General features: G+C 43.9%; 1 long non-coding RNA gene across 1 annotated transcript in view; it reads left to right on the top strand.

Annotated features, from left to right (window-relative positions):
- The first annotated feature begins 2,427 nt into the window (after positions 1-2,427).
- Positions 2,428-24,681, top strand: part of LOC137154078 (uncharacterized) — a 35,215-nt gene continuing 12,961 nt past the window's right edge. The window contains exons 1-2 of the long non-coding RNA XR_010920060.1: positions 2,428-2,544; positions 23,466-23,553. This is a non-coding gene — a long non-coding RNA (uncharacterized lncRNA). The remainder of the gene's footprint in view (positions 2,545-23,465; positions 23,554-24,681) is intronic.

Genomic DNA, 24,681 nt, shown 5'->3' with positions numbered 1-24,681 from the left:
ACATTACAGTACAAAGCTCATCCACTACAAGGCTATTAGTTATATCCTTGCTACAATATAGCCTTGGTGTGCATATCATTAGCTTTACCCTTGGGTCATGAAAACTCAGACTGTATAGCACTGTAACACCAGCAGCACTCAGAACAGGAGCTGCCACATTTCCCTGAACTATTCAGCCCCAGTTTCCCCATCGTGTATAATATGTAGTCAACAGAAAGAAAGCAAGTTATACCCCATCCTGTCAGAACAGGGCATATGCTGTTCTCATCAGGGGCAAGTCCAACCCTTTAGATCTAGCTCAGGGGAATACTGGCTCTGGAACATTTTCCTGGTGCATCTTATTTTGCTGTTTAGACTTTGTATGGGTTTGGGTTGGGGCTGGAGAACCAGTCATTCTCCACAACGTGCTTCACAGCAGACACCCTGGGTCTACAGCCGGATATCCACCAGCGAGTCAGAGCTGCCTCAAGCAGTGGTAACTGCCACGGGGTCTCCTTAGCTGCTGAGAAGGTAGAGCTCTCCGGTCGACATAATTAAACCACCCCCAACGAGCGAGAGCAGGTATGTCAGCAGGAGTGTGTCTCCCACCAACATAGCACTGTCCACACCGGTGCCTCTGTCAGTAATACTTATGTCGCTTGGGGGGGTGCTTTTTCACACTCCTGACCAACAATAGTTTGACTGACAAACGTGCTGCTAGGTAAGTGTTATGGTGTTGCTGTTTGGGTACCACACATTTAAACTTTGAGAAGCCTGCTGAGGGAGCTCTGATTTTTCCCAGAGAGACTTTCTGAGAGGGTTTTTCCTGCATTTAAAATAGAAGTTATTCAGATTGAAGGTATGTGGTTGCTTTTTCTATGCATAGAAAAACAGCAGTCGGGATAACTAGGAATGCCAATTTCCCATGTAACCAGTACAGCCAGTATGCAAGATCCCCATTAGAACCACTTAATCTTCCACTACCTCAGTGCTTAGCATAATAAGGATCTCTCTCAGTGGAGCTGATTGCTATGGTTACTGGCCCTCTGCTGCTGGCTGGGTCTCCAGGTGATGTGAACAAGGAAGCATTTATACTATTTGCGGAGAGTCTTCCTCATTCTGATGTGGTACATTTCTGAGTCCTTACACTGCACTTTTTGCATTGATCCTCTCTCTGCAAACTCACCTGGTTTTGGTGGGAGAACATAAAGTTTGATTTTCATTGTGCTGTTTGCACAAAGCTTTTGCAATAATTCCCACCTTCCCTCCCTGATGCTTTCGCAAGTGAATCTGGTCAGGTTGTGCACCTTTAGCCTCTTTAGGGTTGCTTAAAAGGCTGGAACAAGGAGCCACCTTCTTTCCCTCAACAAAACAGCCACAATTTCTGTCCTCAAGCTCACTTTAACACGGTGACTGTTCAGGCCTAACGTTGTTAGCAACCTCAAACACGAATGAGAGCAGGACAACCATTATAGTGGTCTGTATTTGGAAGAGATCTGGCAGCATAATGTGGTTGGAATTGTACTAACTGGATCCTGGTGTGACACAGGGAATGTGATATTGGGAGGTGGCAAGAAAGGGGTTTGTTTGATCCTCCTGGGTTGTGTCTGTGTGTTAGCTACCTCTGTGTCTGATATAAAAGCAGGGATAATACAGCTATCACCACCCAGTTAGATGACCATAAAGTGGAATCCAAGCACTCTTAAGGAGTGTGTTGGTGAATTTGTCCCCATGGATGCCTAAAAGAGAGCTGGTTGAAATTTGTTCCCCTTTTTGTGTGTGTGTGTAAAAAATGCCTTAAAATGCCCATTTCTCTCTCTTTCAGGGTTTTTTTTGGGGGTGGGGTAGGAGGAGGAGCAGTTCAGATCATCAAAAAACTCAATGTGCAAAATTTTCATTTTGTCAAAAAATGTTTTTCTAATCAAGCCTCTTACCCACAAAAAAGATCTGTGAAAAATTTTGCCAAAAATAAAGACTTTGTTTTCTTTGAAAACTTTAATGGGAAATGAAATGTATTTGGCGAGGAGCCATTCCCTAGAATGGTTCTCCTCTCTGGGGCAGTGCAGCTTCACATTACTTAGACTTAACTGGTACGTCTACACTGGAATCAAATGCCTGCAGCTGGCTGATGGCAGCTGGCTTGGGCTACAGGGCTATAAAATTGCCTGAGCTTTGGGACTGGGCACTAAATGCAGTTAAGGAAACAGCCATGCTCAGAGGTGCAAACAGAGCGGAAGTAACTGCAAGAGGAGGAGTAAATTAGCTGTTTGGATTGTTAATGTCTTGCTCACAAAGGGACACTTTTACCTGTTTTTGTCTGTCATGGGGTGGCTGGCCCCTTTAAGGGGAGTCAGTCCCCAGGGTTGTACTATGGGCTGCTTTAGGGGGAAAACAAGCCCACCTGTAAGCAATAGCTGCCAATCAGCCTCCTAGGCAGTCAACTGATTAACGAGCACCTGGATCTGCAAAGGCTACAGAGCTCAGATGGCAGGAGGGACTGCTAGAAATGCTTCAGGGTATGCTATTGTCTGCTGAGCAATCCTAGCCCAGGGGGAAAGGCCTAAGGTAAAAAAGGGCTAGCTGGGGAGGTGCTGGTTGCAGGCCAGAGTGGCCCTGAATTAATGGGTGTGGGCTAATGGGGAGGGCAGAGAGTCTTGTGCCAAGGTGGAAAAACCCCTCATTCCCCTGAGGGAAAATCTGCAGGTCCCAGAAGCTAGGACTGAAAGCCCTCAGGCTGGCTGAGCAAGGCTGGGAACTCCTGAAGTTAGAGGGGAGGATTTTGGGGAGGAAGTGGATTAAATCAGTTGGACTCCTGGAGAAGAGCTGTACTGTGCAAAGACTCTGGCTGGGAGCAGTTTTCTTCTCAATCCCAGGAGCTGAGGGGAATGTTTGTGCAGAGCCCTGTCATGCCATGAAGGGGTGCAGTGGGGTGGTACCCTGACTCTGCATGTAATTCTATGGAAATGCTTGCCTGCAGTGGTCTTTCTGGAATTAAAACATGCTCTTATGGGGCTCGGGCATCTCCAGGATCATCTCCTCCCCTGACATTTGCAGGTCAAACAATCCACAAAAGCCCTGTATAATTCCAGAGAGAGAAGGGGTGATGGACTGGGGAAAGTATTGAAAACTCCTTATCCGCTATCCGGCTATTGGGGCTGGGATAGTCCTCACACATGGGGTTTCTCACCACCCTTGTCCCATTCCATATCTCCTCATGTCAGTCTCTTTCTCCTCCCTTCTGTCAGCCCTGCCTTCTTCACATATTGCTGAGGTACCTGCCTGGGTAACTCATTGTCTCTCCGGTGACTGATAGCTGCATTGCTGACACTTATCCTGAGTCTCACAATAGTTGGTGGTTCTCCCCCCCCAAAAGCTCCAGCTTCTCCTGTCATGTGAATATGTGAAAACCTCAAGTTTTTGGTGTGTGTGTGTGTGGTTTTTTTTTTTTAAAACTCCAGTCCTCAGGCTTCCTGAAAGAAGCTTGGAAATGTGACCCGAATGTGCCCTAAAGCAGTGGTTCCCAAGCTTTTCTCTGCCGTGGCACATCTTGATACCTTTTATTATTTTGAGGAGCACCACCATGTAGTCTCCAAATGAACTCATGAATATTCATGAGCCAATTCAGAACACTTCAGTTAGTTTTTTTAAAAAAATCCTGTGGCACACCTGCTCAGGCCTGATAGCACACCGGTTGGGAAACCCTGCCCTAAAGGTTCAAACACCGGAAGGCAAATAAAGAGTCCCAAATCTATTTTTTTTTTAAAAGACCTCTCATGATTCTAAGCAAATATCATAATTTTTGTGGGCCTTACTTGTGATCTTGGAACGCTTGGGTACTGATGGCAATACTGCAATAGATACCTCAGGGGTTATGGTCACATTGTATGTGTTTGTTGTCCTTTTCAGTTGATGGGGTTGGTTTGTTTGTTTTGTTTTATGTGGACATTACTAAAGACATCTGTTCAATGTGTAGCAGTGGTAAAAACAACAACAACAACAATAATAATATAAAAGGAGGCATTAGAAAGGGAATAGAGTAATATGCAAAATATTCTAAATGACATTGTAGAATTGAATGATACGTCTCTCCCTGCAATACCATCTGTAGGATTGCCTACAGCTTTCATCACTGCCTGGGCACATCCTTTCAAATAGGGCATATGCATTCCTTAAATGATGAAGCTGGATTATGCATAGGCCTAGACGCCTCGGCCATGATCAGGGCACCATTGTGTTAAGCTCATGCATGAATTCTGTGGAGGAGCTGGGAACTGAACCCAGGCCTGTGTTTTAATAACAAAACCATCCTTCCTCCCATTTCAAAAGCCCTAGGGCTGGAGTGGAGGGTGGGGGATCCAAGTTCTCTTTACTGGTGGCAAGCAAAGAGCCAGAAGGCAGTCTGCCATTTCATATAGTCAGCCGGCTGTTGCCCTGATCTAGCATGACAAATTGGTGTTCCCAGAGTGGCAGCAAAGTAATCAGACTGTGACAAATGGTTTACTTAGAGCAATTTGTTTTCATTTTACTGAAAATTTCCGCAGTCTTAACAAAAGGGTTTTTTTTCTTTTAATGATATTTGAGCACTGTTGGAAATGAAGGGCTCAGACTGGCCTGGAGATGAGAATAGCACCGTGACTCATGGGAGAGTGGTGTACTGGAGCTGAATGGGATCTCTTGCTCTCTGGTCCATCTATAGCTGGTAGCAGCTCCCAAGCCAATGATCTGGAGGGGATGGTGCAGGTTATACCCCAGTTACAAAGGGTGCTGTAGATTTACTTTTGTCTGCCTTCCTCTCATGAAAATTGAACTACATGTTGCCTCTAGAAGAGGTCCCTGTAGGCAGGGATGAAGTGATGGGGGAGGCTCATTTGTGAATACATAAAAGCCTTTATTTTCTTGTGCGGTCAATCCGATACCTGTCACAATTCCACAAAAATTAAGCAGCCGAATTAAAATAAAGAAGCTGTTTCAAGTGATCAAAGCAGTGAAAGAGAGTCAGGAATGTCCTAGTTCTAGCAGACTGCATTTTCCTGTCTCTGTGACCTTGGGTAACTTCACTTAATCATAACCCAACTATTGAATTGTATTAAAAAGCAGTAAGAGGCAGTTAGGCCTTCTCCAGGGTAGGATTTATAGATGTTAGACAGGGCCTGATTTAGGGGCAGGTGACCTATGCGATTGTCTGGGGTGCAGTGCTTGCGGGGCACCGGGCTCAGGGTGCTGTTTTTGTTGTTAGTGACAAAAGGGAAAATAGAATGTGCGAAGTAAAATGTTTCAGGTGTGCCATATGCGGATTCATTTTTCACTAACATTCCTAGAATGTTCTGGACCTTTGTAGAATCTTGTGGAACCTTTCAGACTTTCTGAAAACTACATTTTCTTTGACTCTTCTAGGATGATGTCAGTCAGCCCAAGCAGGTATATAAGGGGCAGGGCGTCACCTGTCAGTCAGTGAGATAGAAGAGTGAAGTGAATATTGTGAACCTTGTTTTATTGTGTACTTGTGTTTTAAAACTTGAAGAGTTTAAATAATGACTAATAAAAGACATGCCTAATGAGACACCAGAGATACCTATCAAACCCTTATCTGTGTTACACTCTTTAATACTGGTCCACCCAATGTTAGTGCACAGTTCAGTTTCTTGATGTTAGCACATTTTAGTTATTCTTAAAACTAAAAAGTTTCTATAAGATTAAAGAAAATGAATTTTATTTGCTTATATATGGCATGAATAATTACAGATCTCCAAGTCCTAGCATTCAGATTTACAGATTGTCTTCTATGACAGGGATAAAGCATGCATGCAAATCGTGCATCATTGTCGTGAAATGGACTACAAATGCAATAAAATATAAGGTATTAAAAAGTTTAACAAATGGAAGGGGGTGGGGGGTTGCACCGAAGATGTTCCTCGCCTGGGACACCATTTGGTCTATGGCCAGCCCTGGTGTTAGATCCTGTTATCTAGCTCAATCAACACCTCCTAAAACTCTAGTCAAAATGAAGCAATTGTACTTTAGCACGTGCTAAACTGAATTAGGCCTAGGCAGGTCCTGAGGGTTCATATTTAATACGTACTAAAGGACAATTGCTTTGCCTTGACTAGACATTTGGGAGGTAACCTGATCAAACACCTTTAAATCCTAATCTAGAGGGGGCTTTAGGGTATGCCTATGCTACAGTGGCACAACTTCAGTGGTGCAGCTGTGCCACCCTAGCATCATAATGTAGATGCTTCCCACAACAATGGAAGGGGTTTTTCCATCTTGCAGCCAGGTTGACAGAAGAATTCTTCTGATGGATCTAGTCTGGGGGTTATGTTGACTTAACTGCGGCACTTCAGGCTGTGAAATTATTCACGACCCTGAGCAACTTAGCTAACTTTTAAGAGTAGGCCAGATGTTAGAGGCCCAAAATCTGCAGCTGGGAGCTGCAACGCAGGAGTACAGAATTTTCCATGCTATGCCAGGATGTTGTCCACAGGAAGCCTCCTATTCTTCTTCTCAAGCCTCAGTCTCTATTACTGCCAGAATTAGGGGAAAATCTCCACATGCCTGTCCAATTGTGTCCTACCAGTGGATAAATTCCTTCTGATTCCTGGAGTGAACATTTTATGCCCTGAAACATGCAAATTCATTTCTCTTGTGGTTGCACAAAATGGTTTTTAGATAGCCCCAGGTTAGGTCAGCCTTCATCATGTAGCCCAGTACTGTGGGCCCCAGCAAGTCTACTCATAAATGGGAGAGGCTTATGGTGGTGCAAGGGCACTCAGAACCCTACGCTGCAGTGGGTTGAAACATATACCAGTTGGAACAGTAAAGGGAAGGACACGACCAGAGCCCCCAGGAAATGATCCCATTCAACATTGCTCTCATTGCTAACATGCCAGCAGCCATGTTCTAAACTGTACAGCATACCGGACATCAATTTAACATGTCATCCCTCAGGGCCAGGAGATGATGCAAGCACCACTTGTCTTCCCCCAGAGGCAAATGCCCCTGGGATGTAGTTTGGAACCCCTTCACTGGCTGGGCCGCATCTAGCCCAGTAATATAAATGTTCCACTGGTCGTTAAATAATCCAGCTGCAGGAAAAAGTGCTGCGTGAACACGTATAAAAATACCATTCCCTACCTCCCACTAGGCAGGTAGGCAGATAAGAGACCAGCTGCCCTAATCCCGTCATTAGCTTCAGAAAGATCTGATTCATTCTAATCTCTCTGTGGTATAGCTTGCGTTTTTCAGTAGCCAGTAACGAGTCATTTCTGTGGACTGTAGAAAAGAGGATGCAGAATCACTTTTAAAAAATAAAAGCCATCTATACCGAGTGCAATCCAAAGTGCTGTATGGCCGCTTTGCACCACACCACCAAAGGAATCTGGCCAAAGAGCCAGTGTAACTGGCTTCGGGGTGATTCTCCCTGCACTGGTGCAATCTTGCAGTGGCACAGGAGCTCTGACACCACTGCCAAGATAGGGGTGTGGCCAGTAGAAGTGGGTTAATCAGTGCCTTTAAACATAGGCGAACTAGAGATTACCTAGCATGCATCATCTAAAGGTAATCAAAGGAGACACACACAAGGGGCCCCCAGAATAGGACAGGGTTGCTATAGTCCTTTGCTGACAGGCCAGTGCCAAACCATACTCTTTCAGCTATGGATTTTCTGCTCCCTTGCCCAGCCCCTCCAAAAGAGTATCTGTTTTTTATTTTTTTTTTATTTTTGAGTCTCTGGAGCAATCAGATGTTGGATTTGTAGGCTCCCATCTCACGGCCTCCAAAGCAACACTGTAGCCAGAGCACAGGATTCTGGATGTATCGTGCTGTCTGAGGAAGCCGTTATGCCAAGCATGGCCCTGGTGGCTTGGTGGATGGAAGAAGCAAGTGATTGGGGAAGAGCTGAGTCCCCTCAGGGTCACACTGCTGTGCTGCAGATTGCTGCCAGTCAGAGCTGGTCAGAACATTTCTGTCCAAAAAGTCTTTGGGGAAATTCTGTTGTGACTAAACCAAAACTCCTCACACAATTTTTTATTTTGATGAACTTTTTTTAATCTGTTTTCCCCCCACAAGACAAATCCATTTTCCAGCTACATCTCCTGTCATTTTCCCCTTTCTCCATCTCTTTAATTATTGTCATGCCTATAGACATTCACTGGAACTGTCACACTCGTAAGGTTAAAGTGATGCACTATTGGGCTACATACAGTAGTTAATGGCTGGCATTCTCTAGTCTGTGGCATACGGGAAGTCGGACTACAGACCTAATGCCATGGTTTTCAAACCTTTAAGGCCAATGGCATTTTGTCTTTTTTGGGGGGGTTCACCATTGCGTGCATCTGTTATTTACACTTTTTTTTTTTAAATGAAACCTAAAAGAAAACAGCCACACAACTTTGTGTTTTCTGCACTGCTAGCATCCTTCCCCAGTCCCCTGTGCTTGGCTGTCCCCGCAGCTCCCTTGCTGTCCCAGCCTGGCCATGTCTCGTGGATAGAGAACTCTAATAGGGCTCTCACTACGGCCCTGGTGTTGGTCATCACATTTCTTCTTTAAGGGGGAAGTAGAAGAGAGGCTTACACAACATGAAAGAAAACACAAAACCGCTTCCTGGGCTGTGTCTGCCCAGGGAGAGAATTAGCCTCTCGAAGATTCTTTTGTGTTGGGGGGGGGTAGTAACCAAAAACAGCACGGATGCCCCACCAACAGGATGACCACACAATCCCAGTCTTCCCCTGTATCAAGGGGTGGAGAACTTCAGTGCTCCTTGGCCTTCAAGCCCTCTGCTTAGCTATCCCTCAGCCCCATTGCTTTCTCTCTCTTTCCCTCCCCAGCCCTACCCCATCCTGCAGCCCCTGCTGTCTGGGAATCCCTTATGGAGCAGTGTGGTTGGAAAGCAAGCCTGCCCTGCAATCACCCCACAGCAACGGCACCTGTCTTTCAAGGCCAGACCTGGCTCCCTGGGCTGGCCATTGAGATCTGCCCTGCACGATCACAGAGCCACTCAGGTTTGACCCAGCTGATCCTGCACTCAGGTTTGGCCAAGCCTGACAGAGAAGCAGCTGGGCCCTACCTGAGTGGTGCTGCAATCCCATATGCCAGGTTGCACTGCCACTTGGTTGGAAGCCCCAGAGCAAACGGCGCCTCTTGTCCACCTTGGGCCTCACTAGGGACGAGTGGTTTCTGGGCTATGTGTGGCGAGGAGCGATATGGAGGGCAATAACAGGCAGCCCACCTATGTAGGCCCTTACTGAGACCCACTGGTGGGCTGGGATTCACCATTTGGGGAAAAACTTATACTGTTCTTTTCTGACCTTAGTGTCTATCAATAATTGTTTACAGTGTCCAAACTGTAGCTTGTAAGCAACTGGGTGACGATCAGTCACTTGGTTCATTTGTAAAGCGCCATGCGTGCCCAGTATTGCTACATAAATAATATATTTACTATTCTGTAATAAACCAGCTGCACTGTGCATCAGACAAGCTTTGGGGTGGAGAAGGACAGTTTATATCTCTGCAATTTGTTGTAATAACAATTGTGGTTCTGAGAATTGCACAGAAATGGTTACATAGTGAGTCTGTGGGAGTGTTTCTTGGCTTAACAAAATTCGTTATTTTAGCAGCTATCCTCTTTGCGAATATATTTGAAAATAGAGTAGCAATGTATAAATCATGTGAAATGTTGCCCAGCAGTGTCTTATTGGCTTTGTGTGGTGCAAGTTTTTATAGTGTTTGCTAATATGACAAATTGACTTAACTGAGACCATTATTACAATAAGGCTTTCATAATGTATTAGCAAATCTCATAATGGCATGGGAAATTATTTATGATAATTTGACCTCCAGAAATACACTCAAATAGCATGTCTGACTCATAATTATAGTGAATAACTTATCAGCAGGCTAAATCAGATGATTTTGTACAACCTGCCAGTATTCTGTTACTGTGGCGGTTTTACTGTCCATACATCTCCATTAGACTGAGGGATTCAGACCGTTCAGAATGTTGATATTCAGTTAAATGTTATGCATATATAAATAAAGTTGGATTTACAACAATATCTGATGCCAAAAAGATTATTCAAGAAATGTCTGGTCTGAATCTTGGGAGCAGATCATTTTGAACACCTTGGGCAAGAAAAAAAGCAGCAGGAGAATTAACTTCCCAAATATGTCAAGGGTGGAAGGAAGGGAGGGAAAGTGATTAAGGAACCAAATGTTACCCTCTTCTCTGGGAACTGGAAGGTGCTAAAAGATTTGTTGTGGTTCTGCTGTGCTGGGAGGAATGACCTGTTGAGAAGTCTTACAAGGGAACTCTCTAACCCCTGTGCATCTCAGTAGCTTTACATGGTGCCTCTTCTGATAGCGTCACAAGGGTGTGTGACGAGCAAGACCAATAACCCTGCAACATGGAGAATTCCTACAGCTACCCATCCATGTGCACACATGCTGCTCTTTCATGAAGACGTGGCTTCAGCTGCTTTGTTGTCTTCCATCATCTTGCATAATGGCATGTTTTGCTCTTTGTATATGGAAGTTTAATGCTCGCAATGAAGGAAATCCTGTATCTGGAGACATACTGAGATAAATTTGGAATCTTACAAAGGATTAAAAAATGAGTAAAATGAATATTAAGGAAACTGGGCAGTCCCTCAACAAGGTCCTTTAAATAGTCTGCGGAGTTGTTGTTCTCCTGTTCCTAATATTAGGAACAATCTGTTTTTAAAGATGGAAGGTGTTAAGTTCAGGCAAGCTGCTGTATTTAGGCACATGCAGGAAAATTGTTTGCATGACAGCATGATCTATGTTTTCAGGTCCAGTCCTGCCCTGGCTTTTCAGATCCCAAATGAAAAGTTGTGTGTGTACAATAGAAGGATACTTTATTACTTGGACTCTCCCCTTTCAAAGTCACTATTCCAACTCTACACATAAGACTGTCCACCATTAGGACAAGCTCCCACAGCGTGGTGATGTTCAGGAGAACACCATGTAACCTGCTGCGCTAAGGGGTGTCTGCCTACTGGCCCTCCATAAGGAGTGCTGGAGAGGGTCATTCTGGGTTGGGATTTAGAGATGAGGATCATAATCCTTGGTCCTTGTCACCTGCTGCATGCTGACTCAGGAACCTGCAGCAGGTGCAAAGCTGCCTTAAAGCAGCAGCTGGGGATTACCTCTACCACAGGGAAATCCTCTGGTTGTGCGTAGCCAATTCTACAGCTCGTTTTTAGGGAGTGCACATGGGGCAGGACCATATGTATGGTGCTCTGCCAAATCCTTGGCTAATGAAGCCATTGGCTGTAAGGGGGCTTGCAGCTGCTCTAAATTATATCAGGGGAATGTTTTGACCCCCCCCCCCCCCAGCTGGCTCAGGATTGTGGGGGTGGAGAAGTGGCTCAGCTGAGAACTGAGCCTCAGGGTTCTGATTCTTCACTGCCTTGCACTAGTGCACTCTCTAACACCTGTGCAAAGGGAGCATAAACTTCCACCATTGCAATCTGAGATTTTCTCTTCAGTCCCACCACCCCTTGGCTCCACTGTAAATAACTAAACAAGGTGTACGGTCATAGGATTCTGTTCCCAGGAGGCATGCATGTATGCCCCCTGACCTGACAATTGGCCCCGTATGTACATCATCCCATGCTGGCAGGGACAGTCAGTGTGGGGAAACTGTAGGTGGTATTACTGCCAGACAGAAGATGGGCATATATCAATATACAATGGGTGATAATGACCTAAGGTTTGTATAGCATGTTTTTCATCTATAGAGGTCTGAATCTGGACATGTTAGTGTGATGTTGTCTGGATTGCTGTTCAGTCTGCAAACGGAATGATGCACATATATAATTTTTTTTCTTCTCTTCCTTTGCTTGCCAGGAGTAATTCCATGTTATCTATAGAAATGTGGATGTATCCTGAACACTATAGCAATGATACTTGCAGCAGTTGAGAGAGTTTGTGAAATCTGTTGCAAACATGGGGGGGGGGGAGAAGGGGGAGGGAAAGGAATGCATAAATGAGTAGGAGAAGAGTCCTGATTCTGCTCCCCTTTTTGAGGACCATTAGCAGAACTACACCAATAGCAGGATGAAGCTCAATGTGGACAACTTATGGGGCTGCTTAGCAATTATTTAGAAGAACTAAAACTAAAAGGACCAGAGGGCCAAGCCAGTCACCCATGGAACAGAGTCCTACCTTTAAGGTTGGCCTTGGGCAAAGTAGAAATAATAAACCACTGCTTATGCTCCTTCTGATTTGCAGTTGAAATGCCACTGTCACATCCAAAGGATATCAACTCCAATCCTGTCTAAGGAAGAAATTGAGGCTGCAGAGAGAGAGAGAGAGAGAGAGATGATAGTCACTTGTAAGTGTTCTTCATGTTGGTTGCTCTGAGAGTGCCATATAAAAGAGAGAATTCTGTGTGGAAATCTATATGTAACTAGACAGGTAATATAAAGAGCACCATCTACTGGTGCATAACACTGGCCATAAGTCAGTAGTTCAACAAAGTTATTGTTGTTATGCACTGCAAATAGCTTCCAGAATCAAGGTCCTAACCACGGCGACAGTTTAAGGGCTATAATTTAGCCAAAAGCAAGCAAACAAAAATATTCCCATGCAGGTGTGAAATTCTCCACATTGTTAAATTGGTCCAACACTTGGTTCCAAAGCCTTAATTGGCATAAAATCAGACATGTTCTAGGAAAGCAGTGAATAGTCTGGAGAGCTCATTTGGATACACCAAATAGTGTGAGAGTGTGGGTGGGGGCATGCAATGTCACATTTATTATTTGAAAAAGCAAAGTAGCTTCCAAGTAACAATGGCATTTTCTACTTGCTCCCAAAAAAAATAATGTATTCACTTTATGGACTAGTCTGTGTCTGGTACTACTGGTGGGGTGGAGAAGGAATATATGGCTAAGGACTTTTGCTCTGCTGCACATAGGCCTAGCATGGTTCTACTACTTGGGCTAGATTCATAAAAGGTCTGAGGTGCCTAACTGCCACTTTAGGTGCCTAAATCTCAGAATCAGGCCCCACTGGGATTCATGAAATCCCTGTTCACCTTCTGCCGAACCTTTTAGACACCTAAATTTGCTCAGCCCATAGATTTATTACCCCCCAAAAAAAGTTTCTGCCTCTGAGCATGTTCATGACAGCCCCAGAACAATTCACGAACTGGGGGGGAAGATCGGCGTTCCTCTGTGTAACTCACCTGCAGGGCCCAATCAGGCAAGCATGCTCAGAGCTCACCTACAGGAACAGACCACTATAGGCGAGCTTACACAAAATGGCAGGAAGAGACAGATCTCCCTCAACTTTTAGTGTAGTGGTTACAGTGCTCACCTGGGATGTGGGCAACCCCTAGTTTGAGTCCCCCACCCCCTTCCCGCCCTTCCTCTAAACAGGAGATGAGATTTGAACGGGGATCTGTCACCTCTCAGGTGAGTGCTTGAACAGCTGGGCTATGGGACAGTCTGATTGAGGGTGGGGTGAGAGCAGGACACACTCTCTTTCCTGGTGAAATTTATCCACTTGGGATAAATTTAAAAAAAAAAAACCCAAAATATTGGAGCAACAGGCGTGCTGGATTCTGGGTCTTCCACATCCCAAGCAAGTGTTCTAACCACCAGGCTACAGAGTCATTCTGATGCGTGTTCACTCTCTCTCACTCTCACACAATGATTCTTTCATTATATATCTACAGTGGAACAGCTTCAACAGATGAGATGGAGGACCCAGCATTAGCATTTATCATAGTCCAGGTGTTAGCCCCCCCCCCCCCCCCCCCCCGAGATGGCAGATCCCTGTTCGAATCCATTCTCCACATCAGGTGGAGGGTGGGGGGTCTGAACTGGGGTCCCCCACTGGGTGGTTATGAGGGAGGTCCTCCTCCTTGCTAAAATGGTCTAGGCACCTAACACCAAGAGAGAGTTTGCAGCTGAGAATCCCAAGCAGAGGAAGGCACCTCTCTGCAACCTGGATTTAGGCACCCAGCTCCCTCTGAGGGGCAGGGCTTAGCGCACACCCGTTGGCATGGCATTTCCCATTGGCTCGTTTAGGCAAGGCGCTGTCTTGTGTTCTGGCTATTGTTAATCCCATTCTAAACCGTCTGTCTCTCCCCATGTGCTGTACAGGAGCCAAGGTGCTGAACTCAGACTTGGTGAATCCCAGTGATTTATTTCTTTCCCCCCCATGGTACTCAAACGTTGGGTGTGGTGACACTGAGCATCACCACGTCTAAGTTCCTTTGTGAATCTAGCCCTTTGTGTTTCCTGGGCCAAATCCTGGCTCAATGGGCACATTGCCACCGACATCAGTGGGACTACGTTTTGTCACCAATCCCTGGGGAAAATTAGCACTGACAACATTATTGTCCCCAAATAGGCTCTTCCCTGGCAGATCCGGCCTGGGACATTGGGTGTGCACATCCTAACCTGTTAAAGGGGGTAGCAGTGTCTGTCCTCCCTCCGTGCTTGCTTCAAGAGTAACTCTTGCAGAAGCTCCCATTGGAGGTTGTGCCTCTGTCCAGTCCTCTACCAAGAGCTGTGGTTTAAAACCACTTTTTAACCCAAAGGCTTTACCTGGCTGGATCACATCAGGTGGGAAGGTATAAACACGTTGATTTGGATCAGCTTCAGTTGTAGTCTCTTGCCTGCAATAGAAAAAGTAGTAACCACTGATGCTAGTATAGACAATTTACTCTGTTCTGAAAACCTGGCTACGGTTCCTGTAGTTTTTCTGCTGTAGATGCACCTTTCTTGTGGCGGTCATACGGGTGATGAAAAGGCAGGGAATCTTCCTTCTCCATCCCTAGAAGAGCAAGTCAATAAAGGGTTATTCTGTGCTGTCTGAGTGGAACAGTGCAGTCAGAGTTCATGGTACACAAGCTTTGGAGAGAGAAATCAAAATGCCCGATTGGGATTAATAAACTCAAACATTTTCTTTGCATCACTAAATACCAATCTTCACAGCCTTTCAGGATACCCAGTGATCTGGGGGTGGGAGTGACATTTGAAGCTTGGGGTGGGGGAAGGGAAATTTCCTGGAATTTTGGTGGAATTATTAAAAGTCTTTTGGTTAATGGGGTTCATGTTAGCACAGTGCTAAGACAATCCCTATATTAAAAGCATATACAAAGGACCAGATCGTCTGCTGGTGAAAATCAGTGGAGCTAAATCGATTTACACCAGCTGAGGGCCTGGCTCAGTCTTCAAGGCCTATTGAAGTCGCTTACAAGAGTTGGCATATTGACATTGATGTCTGATGTTGTGGGTAGTTATATGCAATATGCTATATTATGAGTTCCAGTGGGGTAGCCGTGTTAGTCCGCTTTCAGCAAAACAATAAAAGTTCACCTTAAAGATTAACATTTGGGCATAAGCTTTTGTGGGCAGAAACCCACTTCATCAGATGCATCTGAACTTTCCACAGAACTTTTGTTATGCTATATTATGGTTCTCTACAGACTCTGTCATTCAGCTTTCCCTCTTGGAAGTGATTTTCATTTTTAGCATTTGTCATTTTCCATATGCTTTAATCTTCCAACTCTAACATGGTCACACTGGTGTTTTTAACAGTTTTACCCCTATTTAATGAGACCAAGAGATTTAAAACCAGCTGCATTTCATTATTATTTTAAAAGCGAAATCTGTTTACAACATTGAAAGCCTTTCTAAAATCACATTGTGTGACTTGATAGGACGCGAGGGGAAAAAAGTGGTGGTGTGAGAGAGATGCTGGGGTTTTTTGTCTTTCATCCTCTTGTTACTCAAATAAAACGTTCTTTAATTCTCCAGAAAATAGTAGTAGTGTATCCCAGGTGCTGCTTGCCGGAACTAAGGTGGTGGTGTGTGTGATTCACACATACTGTACAAGCAGAACTCAGGCACAGGGTGTCCATCCCTATGGTACAGAGAGGGGAGGAGAAGAGCAACACCTCAAAACAAGGCATATCCTAGGCCTTGTGCTCCAAAAATAACCATTGTAAAGGGGTCTCTGAGGAACATGAAGACTTGAGGATGAGCCTCAGCACGTTGGGAGGTCAGAATCCCAGGTGCTGTAGTTTTGCCTGGCAAAGCAACGTGATGGAAATACAGATGACAAGATTTTGATGCTGAAGTATCTAGTAAACGTTTGGGTTATATGTAACTCAACAGTGGGCAGTTAAATGTGGTGGTCCATGAATCTTGTGAAAGAGAAGGACTAAGAGCCCTGGCTAGAGTTAAGCAGAATCAGAGGTTTGAAGTTCATCCCAGATAATTCTGAAATTCATCCCACTTGGGATGTGAAAAAAGCATCCTTATTCTATCGGGGGCACTGAACAGAGGCTGCCTGGGATACAGAAATACGCCTTTGTGCTGTGGACAAATGAGAGCTAGGGAAATTGTTTTGGGAGGCAGCAACTGTCTTTGTGCAATGTTTGTGGGCAGCACTTAGTGTTTTCCTATTTAAGTGTCATTTATCTGTTTTGCAGTAGCACCTGGAGACCCTAATCGGGGACTAGGGTCTCATTGCACTGACTGTTGCACTTTCATTTGTGATCTAAGGAGTACTTGAAATCTGCTCCTTAGAGGTGCAGTACTGCTATGCTAACCCATTATGCTATCTAGCACCCAATGCACTTGATCGCTCCTTTGCATTATAGTCAATGTGGAATAATCATCTATTATTGCTACGGCTGTAGTAGTGTGTGAGTAGGGAAAGGCAGGGACAGAAACTTAAGGCAGGTGGTGTTGGGTATCCAGACAGATAATAGGAGGTGGAAGAAACTGGGATGGGTTAGAATCTTAGAAATGTAGGGCTAGAAGGGACATTGAGACGTCATCAAATCTAGCCATTTGTGGATGCACAATTTTAATTAACTAACAGAAATTTACCCCAAGTCTCTTATTACTAACCACTTCATTTTTCTTAGTACAGGTTATATAGCCTGGTGCCTGTGTGTGTGTATAAACAGTTAAACACACACACACAGTAGCTCACCCCACAAAATCAAAGGCAGAGTTGAGGCCTTTTTAAAAATCAGGCCTAACAGCCCCTGGACAGGATTAAAATCCACAGCACTCTCTTGTTTCAAGGGAGGCTAGATTTCTCTAATCAAAAGCCACAGATTGCAAGAGGGCTCTGATGGTAACCTGGGTAATGTTCAGACTGAAACTAAACAATGCAGGTAGTGGCATCTGCGGTTGATATCCAGACCCTCCTCCATTTGGTGGATGCATCACTATTTCCAAAAATGAAAAGCAGGTTTCAATAGCAAAAGTCATGGTAATGGTGGTCTTGTTTTTTCTGTCTTTATAAGGTATCAGAAACGTTGGTGTCGAGTGTTTGTCTTGTCCTTTTTAAAGATGCTTGAAATAGAGAACCATTAACACAGATACATTTAAACTGAACGGATTTTTGCCTTCATTTTGTCCAGGTCTGGTAGGACTAACAGTGTAATGATCCATCTGAAAACCTTCATTTTTTGCTATTTATTAAAGTGAAAGCAGCCCCCGTTGTCTCCAAAATGAGAAGCTAACACTGTCGGCGGCATATTACATTGAGTTTCTGGATGCACAAAAATGACCTTCATAGCTCACTCGAGGCTTTGTCTCTTTAGAGTTATGGTCCATTCCTGTGTTAGTGATAATAAACTGTATTATATTCCACTTCACACTGATGGGGTCCATCTACATAATGGCAATGAAACTTTTTTAAAAGGTTGGTGCATTTCACTTTGTTTTATTAAAAAGGATGTGAAGGAAAACGAGCTCAAATCGCTTCTCAGATGATATAGATGTGGCCTTAATAAACTATTATATTTTAATCAGTATTTATAAGAGTTTCACATACATAGGTGGGATATTATTACACAGTATATCAGGGCTACCAGATGTTCAGTAATCAGAATGGATAGATGTATCTAGGACACAAATTGGAGGGAGTCACACAGAGCTTTACTCCTCAGCTGCTGAGCCTGGTAGAAGGGCTTAGCCTTGTCCATTTAAGTCAATGGCATTTTCTGATGCCTTAAGTCCTCAAGAAGTTGGCTGTAGTTCTATGGATTTTTAAGGCCAGAAGGGACTGTTACGATCATCGAGTCTGACCTTCTGCATAACACGGGCCCTAGAATTTCACCCAGTGATTCCTGTAGCTTTGCTGGCTCTATTTCTGGACTGAAAGGATTTTTGTAAGACGTCTGACTTGAACAAGGACCTTCCTGTATTTCACGATAGTGACTGTTGTAACAGCTTTGCACCTCGTCTACATGTGATGCCCCCCTTCTTCCACCATTTACTCACATGCTTAAATTAAATGAGTGGTCTCACACTGAGACTGCTCACATACTCAAAGTGAGAGCGTAGGGGCAGGATCATGGCCATTATTTATATTGTGCATACTGTGTAGAGAAGAAAAAGCCATGGCGAAGTGGGTGTTAAATTCTAGCACTCCAAAGATAGAGGGGCCAAACTGAATCCTCAGTTATTCCCCCCTCCACTCTGGTTCAGTTCAGGATAAAGCTTGAGTGCCTCTGTTCTCTTCAAAGTGATAGAAGACCCTCTCTCAAAACAGAATACATTGTGTGAAACTGGGAAACCAAAACTGTTTGAGAAGACAGTAAGCATTTAGCTTGGAGTTGTTTGCCTGCCGCTCACCATTGTCTACATTCCAGTCATTCTCCAAAAGTGTACGTTACCTTGAGAACACAGAGGAGCAGAAGAGTCACTTCTGACAGTTCCTTTCTTAGGACTGGTGTGAACCAATGGCATAGCTCCCCAGATCCTGGCATTATAAAGCATCTAAAATCCAGATTTGAAGTGTGGTGCTTCAGCCCATTTCTGCTCCCCTCTCTTCAAAACCAGTATCTAATTTCCCTCTCCACCAACTGTTTGCTCCCTGTTTCCCTGCTAGGAAAAAAAATCCCTTCTGCTTCCCTTTCCCCACCAACCTGTGCCAGAACTCCTTGCACCACTCCACTTAAGAGAGGGCCAGTTCCCTCCCTTTCAGCTACTGGCCCATCTTCCCTGCATTGAGCAAGCTTGGACTGGCTCTTCTCCAGCTCTGTCTTCAGTTCCTGGGGTGACCTCCCTTCCCCACTGCTGATTCCTGAGCTGAAGAAGGAGTCAGGCACTGGCAACCAAGGGATGCAGAGAACACAGACTGGCTAGGGAAGGAAACTTCCCTCCTCCCAGGGCTGTTGTGAGGCACTCTGATCCTGCGGTAATATGAGTCACATAAGTACCCGAGCTAGCGTGGGGTTTCCTAACTTGGGGTGATGAGAAAGTCAGTCTGTCCCATGTCAAACATGTTGCCCTGAATTTGCATCTCAGTAGCCAGAAACCTTTTCCTCCTTTGTGGCAGTTTTCCCTGATCTCCTGAGAATGGGCTAGATTTCCAACAACTCAACTCCTTATCACTTAAGACCAAAGGATGCATAAGGTGTTTCTTAATAACCATGTGTCTGATTAATAAAGACCGGGATGAAATATTACTGGGTGTGGAAAATCCCAGTCACATTAATGTTGACACTGTGTCTTTAACAAATTCTCCAGAACCCACTTAACTGCTCTCTGCACTATTGGCCTGTACAACCAGCCTTAATTAGCACAGATTTTTCACATTCATGGATAGATTGGAAATTTGGAAGCACATAATGAAAAAGGTCTGTTACCTTGACCAGACTGAAATTGCAGTTAGAGGACATTTGCATGCTCCAAAGGCTGGCTGCATACAAATATATGAATATTAACATACTGCAAACAGAAATCCAAACATAAGGTCTTTAAAGAGGCAAGGATGGATCCTCCGCTTCAGTGGAGCATCCCCTATTTGTGCCAGATGAGGATCTGGCCTGTAGGATCTAGTTTGGTGCTGTATGTATGGTCGCCGTAGATAAAAATAACGTCCTCTGAGGTTACCAATGCATTGCATCTTCTTATCCTGGAGATGAACCTAGGATCTGTGTGCCTCTGAATTTTGGGGTGGAACTGAACCTGAATCCAGACCCACATTTAGCAACTGTATCCTCTGTCTCTCTACCTTTAGGGCCAAGCTTGACAGTTCAGGTTCATTTTCACTTCTTAGCTGCCTAGCCACAGGGAAATAGCAGCCACCTACCTCAAACCAGGTACTGGATCTCTTATCTGTACTGCATCATCCTTCAAGAGCACTCATTCTGGTGCTCCTTGGCTCTGTGAAGCTATTTTTGCTGAAGGATATAGAATATCTTGGCTAGGCTCTTGAAAATGCCCACCCAGTTTGCTCTTATAGTCTATGATCACTACCCTCAAATAGGCCAGTGGAAACAAATCCAAGATGTTTTTCCCCCCACCTCTGTGTTACTATTTTCACCTCCAGTGAAGTCCCTACCTGGAAAACACAATGCCCATTGGAAACACCAAAGGGGTGATTCTGAAGTTTGGTGCTCTAGCCTGGGGAAGGTGATTACTCTGTTGAATGGTTATGAGGACACTTTCCCACCTAACAGTAATAGCTAGGTGCAGAAATAACATCAGTCAAACCACATCCTCTTGACATAGAAATGGTGCCTTCAAGGTCTCTTTAGATGATACTAAGTTATGCTCTCCCTCCCCAAGCATTCTGCTAAACCCCAAATAATTAATTATTAAGTAAGGAAAGCCCAGATCCTTTTGTTCCTGGATCTCTTAAATGGGAGAAAAGTATTGGCTTGGGTAATAATTGTCTGGTTAGAATCTAAGCACATGATCCTGAGAGCAAAGTTTCTTATAAATTGTGAAACAACATGTATTGTATGTGTATAAAACATGGCTTCTAAACACTTGTGTGTTTAATACTAAAAGGGATAAGATCATGCTGCTCTGCACCCTAATTGCTTGGCAAATGTCATGTTGTGGAAAGTGACTCCCTCTTTCAGACTTGCACAAAACCATGAAGTTCTTACAGTGGCACTGAGCTTCATTTGTCTTTGTGTTTATAGCTCACCTTCTAAAGTACCTATGAGACCCCGCCACCATAGTATCTGAACTCTTGATGATCTTTAATGCATCATAACATGAACTGGTCGGAAATTTTCCGTCCAAATATGTTTCAATCCAACTGATTTTTGTGTATGAAATCGTATTGATTTCAACTGAATTTTGTTTAAAAAGTGGAAGGTTTAAAAAATGTCAAAATATCTCATTTTGTGTTTTCAGAATAAGTTTTTTGATATTTTCATTGTGAAAGAACTTTTCATTTCAAAATTTACTTTGTCTAGAAAAAAGTCAAATAAAAAAGTTTAAAAATGAAACCAAACACTTAAATTTTATCAAAATAAAATGTTTTGACTGATCCAAAATGAAGTGGCTTTTTGTTTGGTATTTTGTTTTTGGATTTTTGTGTTGCTAAAATTTTCATTTTGTTTTTTTAACCTGCACTGGGTCCAAAAAGCCAAAATTTTGAATTTTCGTGTGGGATAGAAAATCCATGTTCCAACCAGCTCTGATTGGAGTACAACCCCTCTGAGGAGGGGCAGTAGATTTAGTCCCATTTTGGAGATGGAGAATTGAGGCCTAGAGAGGCTAAGATCAAACAGGATTATGTGGGAGATGGTCTATGGCCTGTGTTATGCCAGGGATCAGACTAGCAGTCCCTTCTGGCTTTAGAATCTATGTGATTTACTAAAGGTTACACAGGAAGTCTGTGGCTTGAATTCAGTTCTCCCATGTCCTAGGGTAATGCCCTTACCATTGGACCATCTTTTCTCTCTTCTTATGTGTATCTATACCTGGTGAAGGTTTCTCCCCCAAGCAGGAAAACTTGAGTTCTGGTAACGTAGGATTATGTTTTCAAAAGAGTCAAGGCCACATTTTTAGCTGTTCAACATCCACAATTGAGGTCAGATTTTGAAGAGGTTTTCTCTTATTTAGATAAGATTTTTCAGAAGTAGCCAGCATGCAATAGCTCCTACCATGACATATTATGACCTGATTGTCAAAACAATTCAGCATCCAGCTAGCTGAGCTCTTCTGAAAATAGTCACTTGTTTCAGTGAGTAAATAGGAGCTGAGGTTTAAAAAAAAAAATCTGGCCCAGAAGGACTTACTTCCAATGATAAGAAATTGGTGAATCAAGATCCAGAAACTCCATGGCCTGCAGTGTGCATAGTCATTTACAGCTGTACAAAGTGGGTGTATGGTGCTAGTAGCTTTCTTGCCAAGGGATAAGGCTGTGGTGATCAGACACCCAGCTTACATAGCCTCGACTATAGCAACGGACACGGTGCCACCCTGCCAAACCAGATGAGGCAAACTGAAGAGCAAGCAATACCCGTTCAACACTTGCCCGTTCTGGTGACATCATCCGCAAAGGTGCCAATTGTGATAATGGCTTCAATTACATGTTTACTAGGAACTGGACTCTGATCATCATCCTCAAACTCATTTCACATACGTGAAACTTAATGGCTGACTGGCAACGTAACAGCTATTGTTCATCAGTAGCGTAGGCCCAATTAAGAGCCTGAAGTCAGTGGGAGATGAAGGCTTCTCAAGAGATACAGAATCAGGATCTATAAGCAACGACCTAAAGGTGGTAGACTCCATGTTCCATTGTCCATTTCCTGAGTTCTCCAGTCTCCCAGCTGGTTTGATTGGAACACAATATGGAACAAGCAGATTCATCCATGGAAGACTTTTTTGTGCTAGCATGAATGAAAACACTCGAGCACATGAAAAATTATGCAAAAGTGTAGTCTCTGAGATGAGCAACTCAAAACAAGGGGTTTCTCACAGAACCTCAGGAAGTTGGGAAAAACTCCAACGAGGGGGGTTGCGTTCTGTTTTCTTCCTTCCCTATAAAAAGGGAAAACCAGATTCCGTGTTAAAGCTGTCAACCTTCTCCTAGCACCTTGTAGCATGGACATTTAGCAAGTTAATTTTTTATTGTCTTGTAGGTCCATACCCCTGTTTGGGGGGAAAAAAATTAATCTTCAGTGTAGAGCAAAAAATACCCAAGTAAAACACTCTCAGGGTCCAATATCGCTCGTATGGAAATCAATGGTTGCAAAATCATTAATTTCAATGGTGCATGGAGAGACCTATATTTATACATTCTGGGAGTGGGTGTGCGCAAATGCACATGCCCAGTGTATTCTCTGTGCATGTGCAATATACACACATAGATATGTACGTATATAAAAAGCTGGTATGTATTTATACACATGCTGTGTTCATACATACTCTACTTTTTTATATATGCACATATATCTCAATATGTACATTTATATACATGTACATGTGTATACCCAGTTTTGCTGCCATTGATTTCAGTGGGAGTAGCAGTGTACCTAAGTGTGGGTGTTTATATTTTACACACACACACACACACACACACACACACACACACACACACACACACACACACACACACACACACACACACAGAGCTGTGAAACAGACTGCTTTGAAAATTAAAACAACCACAAATCTCCTTTTTAAAAGAAGATCCTTGCTTTCTAAGTAACTTTGCTCTTCGTTGATCTTTTGTGTAGGATGCTTGAGTCACGCGGCATCTGAAATGGAAGATGAATAATTATCTGCCTGGCTACAAGAAGCGAGCTGCCTCTGTATCCACATCAGGTACAGTGTCCCTCTTGTACCATGCCGGTTTGTTTGTTAGATGGGCAGAAATCTATGTGGTGGGTTTATGTTGAGAATGAGAGGATGATGGCAATTTATCAAACAGCTCATTCCGTAGCCACATCCCTTCATTTTACTTCTACTTTGTGACATTTTTTTTATGACTTAGAGAACAAGTACAGGCCCTTTTAAGCGGGCCTATGAAATCAGTGGAAATAACTCCTCTCAATCTAGCCCTCCGTGATAAATCGACCCCTACTCTGACTCAGCTGCAGCCTTATCTAGGGATATCATGCACATTTTTCCTACAAGTCTGGTCATAATCTAGGAAAGAGATGGGGTGAACAGAACATCAGGATTTATCCTGTAACTCCCCAACCATGTGCGTGGCACCCTTTCCCCATCCTCCAGCCTACAACCTACCCACTCCACCACACAACCCCATAGCGCCAGGTATGGAGAATCTGCACAGTATGAAATCCACATTGATGAGGAAACCTGGACCAGGATGGAGCAGCCGTTCCCTCATTACTGGTCTCTAGTCTTGTGTAAGTGTCACAGAAGAGATGGATGGAATGTGGCCACCAGACAGCCAGGTGATGACTCGCTCGAAAACTAAACGATGTAATGTCATTCACAGCGCCAGCGCCACATCTATTTAGTGATACCGGAGGGGAAAAGTGCATACCCCTGTATCACATTCATATTACCTGTACCACACAACATATCAGCCTGGCCCTGCACACTTACGTACACAAATCACGTGCACACTCCTTCCTTCCCCCACACCCCCTTTGCTTCCCCTATGGGCGTGTTTCTAGCCATGAAGAAATCTCCATGGGAGCAAGATGCATTTCTTTTCAGCATTACCCATCCCCCTTTTTTCCTCCCCCAATCTTGAAATTAATTAAATGATGTCATGCTTGATTTTATCTGATTTGGAAGCAATTCATCACCCTTTTGCCGCTTCCATTAGTCCAAACGATCAGCATATTAATTCATTTGTGAGACTAAGCTCAAGGGTAATTACAGTGAGGAAGCTTAATGCCTAAACGTGTTAATGTCTGTAATCAGAACTATTTTCTCAGTGCGGAACAATTGTTAGACAATTACGATTGGATATGATTG

The sequence above is a fragment of the Emydura macquarii genome, unplaced genomic scaffold (genome assembly GCF_026122565.2).
Source record: "Emydura macquarii macquarii isolate MOO-44397 ecotype Brisbane River unplaced genomic scaffold, CSIRO-AGI_Emac_v2 contig_1253, whole genome shotgun sequence".
NCBI classification, from domain to species: domain Eukaryota; kingdom Metazoa; phylum Chordata; order Testudines; family Chelidae; genus Emydura; species Emydura macquarii.
The sequence above is the reverse complement of the archived record's forward strand: the minus strand, read 5'-3'. Positions and strand labels throughout refer to the sequence as shown.